Source organism: Phyllostomus discolor, chromosome 4 (genome assembly GCF_004126475.2).
Source record: "Phyllostomus discolor isolate MPI-MPIP mPhyDis1 chromosome 4, mPhyDis1.pri.v3, whole genome shotgun sequence".
NCBI classification, from domain to species: Eukaryota; Metazoa; Chordata; class Mammalia; order Chiroptera; family Phyllostomidae; genus Phyllostomus; species Phyllostomus discolor.
The window spans coordinates 12,061,738-12,068,626 of NC_040906.2; the positions used below are offsets into that span (position 1 = coordinate 12,061,738).

Genomic DNA, 6,889 nt, shown 5'->3' on the forward strand with positions numbered 1-6,889 from the left:
AACTGGCCATGTGTGGCTATTTAAAGTAATTAAAAGTAAATGAAATGAACGAGTGAGTTCCTCAGTAGCACGACCCATGTCCTAAGTGCGTACTGGTCAAAAGCTACAGCACTGGGCAAGAAAGATATTTCCCGTCATTGAAGAAAGTTCTGTCGGTCAGCGCTGACCTGAAGCATGTGAGTTCATCTCTTAAAAACCCCAAGGCCTTGAAATGCAGTAGGTAAAAATTTCCAAATTCTTTAAATGCCTTTGGTCTTTTTATCTTACCCACTTGTCCTTTCAACCATGTTGGCTTCTTTTCTGAGAATCATTTTTCCGAAACTATTATAAGAAGAGAAAAGGAAGGCAATCCTAGTTACGTTTGTTATCTCGTTTAATCCTTACAAAATCCCGTGAGGCAGGCATTTTTAGCCCCAATTTACAGATCACAGTGGACTGAGGTGTAGAGTCGTTGATCAGCTTGACCAGGGGCGCACACAGCCAGACACAGCAGAAACTGGCTTTGGCTTCTACGCAGGCTAGTGGCAGAACCTGGTTTCCTATCGCCTTTTCAGATGCTGCCTGCAACACTCACGTCACTGTGTCAACCTATCCTCCGTGCCAAACTCAAGTTGAAAACAGCCAAACTCAAGTTGAAAAAAAGCACTAAAAAAACGCACTCCCAATTCACAAGAGACGCTACCAGGATGTGGGATTACACAACAGCAACTGATCTTACGTATCACTTTCCTTTCCCTCCTGATCTCAGAACTTGCTGTGCGTGGCTCATATTTCTGTTTGATATACTTCTTCATGTCCTTTTATTTCTGCATGCCTCGGAGACGGGTTGCTTGGCTCATATTTTTTTTGTTGAAAGTCCCCATAGAGCATTTGCTCCCTATTTTTTTGTGTCAAATCTATCTCCAAGGGAATGGGGATCTGACCTCCCCAGTCCTAATCCTAGTTGGGGTCCTCACTTCATTCCGGGGGACAAGCAGCCTTAAGGACTTTGAGACCTTGGCATTCAACTGGGCTTCAACCTGATTGTGTCTGGAGAGGTTCCCCTTTGTTCACTTAGCTACACAATTTCATTTGTAAAGTTAAAACTAAAAACTGAAGACCGAACTTGAAATTATTAAATGATGTCTGTATTGATGTCAGCTGCTGAGTCATTCCTTGGCAGTGATAGGTACCGTTTTTCACATCTGTGATGGAAACACATTGTTTTAGGCTTTTAGCCCACTTTGAAGTGTATTTACACATACATTTGCATGTTTGGGGAACATTCTGTGTTTGAAGGGAGCTTATTAGTGCTAGCATATAGAACCAATGGAATAGACAAAGTCATTGACTTAGGAGTTTAGGAAGAGTCTTAAATGGGGAGGGGACAGATTAATACTCACGGTGTGGACATCAAACTATGTAACTACCACATGGAACCAGAACCAACATCTCTATAGGAACAAAATCTGTTTGGGGGACAAAGACTTGGGCCTCAACCGTTCAGAGTAATTTTGAGTGTTTAATCTTGTATAGATAAGGAGAGCTGGCGTCAAACGTTGAGGAGCAGGATAAGTGACAAGTGGCCGTATTGATGCAAAGAGATCCACAAAGCCCTTCTCAGTGGTAGACGTGTGCTCATGGGTCTGGAATTGTAGTGTTAGGTGATAAATGAATGAAAAGAGAGAAACAGAGCTAGGCTCAGGCTTCTTGCCAAATACCAGTGATGTAAGCTAGTTCTATCTTTTCTAGAGATGGAACTCCTAGGTATTGCTGACCATTGTACCCCATCATGCCTGAGCCACGATGGGTACTCGATACCTGCTCGTTCCATAAAAGCCCTATTTCTGTGTTTCTGACTGATGCAGATGACACAAAGTTGATTTCTCTGGATTCATCATTGGGAAGATGAGAATAGAAAAGGGAAATAGCTAGTCAGTTTGTTGCTTAGAGCTCTGGTTTCCCCCCGGCTGCATGGGATTCTGAGGAATTGTTAAGATGACAACAACCACAAGCAGACTAATGCTTGGGCGCACCTGGACTGCTGGAGCCAGAATGCGTGCAGGTGGAGTCAGGGAGGGCTGACAAAGCAGGAACTCGGGGAGAAGTGTTTGGCTGCATTGAAGTCTTGGCCACACTCAACCAGAAAACTGACTGATGAGCATTCTGGGACTCGGAATCGTGATTAGCGTCACTTAGCAGAGCAGAGCTGAGAGAGGGAAGTCACTTTGGAGAATGGAGACACTTCAGCCTCATGTGTCCCCAAACCCTACTGCCAGCTCTCGACCTAGAGGGAGGGGTATAAAAAGCAGCAGTGACGTTGGGGGAAGGTAAGCCGTGGAACTGGTGTTTGGTTGACACGTCCTAGTGGGTCCCTAGCAGGAGGTCTACAAAGCCCCATTCCCCGCCAAAATCCCTAGTGCTGGGGCTTCCTCCAAAAAGCGTGTTGACATCTTGGTCCTCAGGCTCTCATCTGGCTCCCCCAATCCTTGGAGACGAACATGAATTCAGCTCCTGAGCCTTGAAAATGAGGCCCCCAGCCAGCCCTTTTCATTACTTGCGGAGTGAGGGAGATAGGCAGTGGTTTTTATTTCCTGATTCATTACTGTGTTTGATATTTATCATGGTCCTCCTGCTGTCAAAAGACCACAGCCCTTAATGAGCTCGATCAGTAAACAAGGAGTTGGAACACAAAGTAACATGTAAGGAAAAGTTAGTGTGGGAACCCCGAAGAGGAGGACATTGGAACACTTTTTAGAAAAAATAACCCTTTCTAGGGGTAAATATTGGGTTGGCCAAAATATTCATTTTTTTCTTTCTTTTTCACTTTTATTCATTTTTAAATCTATTTTGTTGATTATACTATTACAATTGTCCCATTTTCCCCCTCTTTGCCCCCCTCTACCTGAGTACCCCATTTCCTTCAGCAATCCCCCCCTTAGTTCATGTTGGTGGGTCGTACGTGTAAGTTCTTTGGCTTCTCCATTTCTTAACCTCTCCCTGTCTATTTTGTACCTACCAATTTGTACTTCCTTTTTTTTTTTTTTAAAGATTTTACTTATTTATCCCTAGAGAGAGGGAAAGGGAAGGAGAAAGAGAGGGAGAAAAATATCAGCGTGTGGCTGCCTCTCAAGAATCCCCCACTGGGGACCTGGCCCAGAACTCAGGCATGTGCCCCAACTGGGGATAGAACCACGACCCTTCAATTCACAGCCTGCACAAAATCTACTGAGCTACGCCAGCCAGGGCTCAATTTGTACTTCTTAATCCCTGCACCTTTTCCCTTATTCTCCCCATTCCTCTTCCTCCACATGATCTCCATATTTCTGTTTTTGTTTTTTTTTTGTTCTGCTTGTTTGCTTAGTTTTTTTAGATTCAATTGTTGATAGTTGTGAATTTATTGCCATTTTATTGTTCATAGTTTTGATCTTCTTTATCTGAAATAAGTCTCTAACATTTCATATAATAAGGCTTGGTGCTGATGAACTCCTTTAACTTGACCTTATTTGGGAAGCACTTTATCTACCCCTCCATTTAAATGATAGCTTTGTTGGATAGAGTAATCTAGGTTGAAGGTCCTTGCTTTTCATCACTTTGAATACTTCTTGCCAGCCCCTTCTAGCCTGCAAAGTCTCTTTTGAGAAATTAGCTGATGGTCTTATGGGAACTCCTTTGTAGGTAACTATCTGGTTTTCTCTTGCTGCTTTTAAGATGCTCTCTTTATCTTCAACTTTTGGCGTTTTAATCATGATGTGTCTTGGTGTGGTCCTCTTTGGGTCCATCTTGTTTGGGACTCTCTGTGCTTCCTGGACTGTGTGTCTATTTCTTTCACCAAATTAGGGATTTTTTTCATTTTTTTCAAATAAGTTTTCAATTTCTTGCTCTTTCTCTCCTCTTTTGGCACCCCTATGATGTGGATATTGGTATGTTTGAAGATGTCCCAGAGGTTCCTTTGCCTATTTTCACTTTTTCAGATTCTTTTTTCTTTTTGTTGTTCTGATTGAATGCTTTTTTTCTTCCCTATGTTCTAAATCATTGATTTGATTCTTGGCTTCATCTCCTCCACTGTTGGTTCCCTGTAAACTTTATTTCACTTAGTGTATACTTCATTGCTTCCTGGGTCTTTTTTATGCTCTCGAGGTACCCAATGAGTTCCTTGAGCATCCTAATAACCAGTGATTTGAACTCTGCATCTAATAGATCGCTTATCTCTATTTTGTTTAGTTCTTCTTCTGGAGTTTTGTTTTGTTCTTTCATTTGGGCCATATTTTTTGTCTCCTCATTTTGGCAGCCTCCCTGTGTTTGTTTGTAAGTATTAGGTACAGCTGCTTTAACTCCCTGTCTTAGTAGCATGGCCTGTTGTAGAAAAATCACACCTGTAAGTTGGATGGGGTGGAAACTTAGGTAATCACCAGGGTGGGGCAACACCTGTCGCAGTTCTGTGGCTCTGTGTGAAGGAGGGCTCACAGAGGGGACAGTGCCGCTGCCTGGCCTCTGGAGTTTTGTCTGGGAAGAAGTTGTCTCTTGGCACTCACCCCGATGATCTCCAGTTTATAGGGTTCAGAAGGTCTGAGGTTAAGAAAAATGGGACATTTCTTTATTCCCTAGAAATGGATTGAGAGACTTTCCACCTCAGGGGCCCAATAAGAAACACATGGGAGAAGGAACACGTATCTTCCACGATTGTCATCTTTCCAAGTTGTCCCCTCAAAAGCCTGGTAGGGGTGTCATGCCAGTTCTTAGTAGCCCAGCTGTGTTTCCATCATTGGGAAGCTCTGGATGCTGCGGTGCCCTTTGTTCCAGGTTGACTGGGATGACCCATCCCTACTAATTATCCAAAGATGCGTTACTGGCCCCATGATCGCTTTGCTTAGCCTGGATGGACAAAAATAGGAAGAACTGTCTTTCTTATTTTTTGTTTTTAAGCCCCAAGTTTAAATTATTTTGAGGGGCAAACTCTACCCCATCCCCCCCAAACACACTCTAGTGTGTCCTTGGTTATGTAAAGGGAAAGCAAGTATCCTGCTGTAGGAGGGAGAGTCAAGAACATATACATGTACGCACGAACGTTGAGAAATGAAGCAGCTTTGCAGACAAATGTAAAAAGCTCTCTTCGTAGGTGTTTTGTGTTTACATATTATATTTACCTGGAGGAAATCAGTTCCTTCTTTCTGGGCTTGGAAGAGTAGAGACCTGCTTAGGGGAAGTGAACTGTTCCCAGGAGCACAGGGGAAGAGCCTGGTGGGAGTGTTTGGGTCTGGGTCTCAGGCAATCATGGGTTACATCAGTCAGAGTCAACAGGAAACAGATGTCACTCTTGAATGTGGAAATTTAGGGAAGGTCTTTTAAGAAAGAGTGTTTACAAAGTTGGAGGGGTGTAGGGGAATCGCAAGGGATTATACGAGCAGGAGAGAAGGAGGGCTGCTATGGGGTGGGTGGGCGAGTCCTGGAGAGCACTTGACTCTGACGGTGACCTCTGATGGAGGGACACAGACATCCAGAGGCAGCTGCAAGAGGAGTGAGGCAAGGGAACACTCTCCGAACTCCTGCTGGGGCTCCTATGGGCTGAGCCCAGTTAGAAGCCAGAAGGCACAGGAGCCAAACAGGTGGGTCTGTGCAGTAGCTCCTGCAGAGGGCAGGATGGGGAAGGGCGAAGAGGGGTCTGAGAGGGGTCCGAGGGGCCCACAGATTGTAACGAGGTTTAAGCTTTCTGTTCCACAGTCTCTTTCTGTTATTCCTGACTTTTCAGAGAAAGTCAGCCTTAGCTATTGCCCTAAGCAAGGAGGGAAGGGTCCGAGCCCCAGTTGGGGAGAAGTGGTGGAACACTGGCAGACGCTGCCTGAGGAAGACTGACACGGGGAGGTTAAAATGTGTCAGGTACGGCCGCTCCAAAGCCAGCTGGTTGGCTGAGACGGTTAAGTGAGATTTATATGCAAGATGTAGTCATTTACCAAGCATTCCCAGAGCTGTTCAGGTGAGAGGAGTCTGGTTGAAGGTTGGACTTCTTGGGGTTAAGTAGTGTGGGTGTTTGCATTCTAAGAGTGAGGATGCTCTTTGATAGTTACAGAGTGTTTTACTACAGTTCCAGGAGGAATCGCTTCTCAGCCTTTTGGCCAAGATCAAGTGTAGTGTCTGTTCTTATCAGTTTAACATAGTTCCGGGAGATCTGGAACATCAGACTTGCCCATGTAAACAATTTCATAACTATTTGCAACTTTTCTGTCTCCTCCATAGTTTAAATTTATGAAGATAAGGACAGTATATTGGTTATTTTTATATTTCCAACTTTATTTTATTCATTGTCAACCTGCTTGACATGTTTATTGAATAGAATCAAATATATTTTTTACCATTTACACTGGGTTATTATGCACCATGTGATAGTTCTTTATACCTTAAACACAGCATATTCACTTGTGTGATTGATTTAAATACTAAATTCTATTCTTGTGTGCTTTTGTCTTCACAGTTTGCTGATAATGTAAGGCCTTATGGACTGATTGATTGAGGAGGGCAAGGGGAGACAAGAATCTGGGGTAATTTCCAGGATTCTTGCTCAGGTGATGGGCTTGATGGTGGTTTTTTTGTACCAAGAAAATAAAAGCAGGAGGAAGAAGAGTGGGTGTGGAGAAGCTCATGTATTCCCTTTTGGGTATAATCTACTCATGGGAAAGTGTCTCAGGGGCATCCAAAGAGGACTGTCTAACAGGTGACTGACACATAAACCTGCCGTTAGGAAGTGGTGTCTGCTGAAGATTATTGTTTGAGAATAAGAGAGGGATGCGTAGGATGCGAGATTTAACCACGTTCATAGGCTGAGACGAATAGGCTGATGGCGTGGGAGATTCTTGTGGGCTTCATTGTGTCTCCCCAAAATGCACGCTCAAGTCTTGACTCTTCATACCTGTGA

At 43.9% G+C, this 6,889-nt stretch overlaps 1 pseudogene; it reads left to right on the top strand.

Annotated features, from left to right (window-relative positions):
• Positions 1–6,072: 6,072 nt before the first annotated feature.
• LOC114495930 lies at positions 6,073–6,280 on the top strand (annotated as a pseudogene).
• The last annotated feature ends 609 nt before the right edge of the window (positions 6,281–6,889 follow it).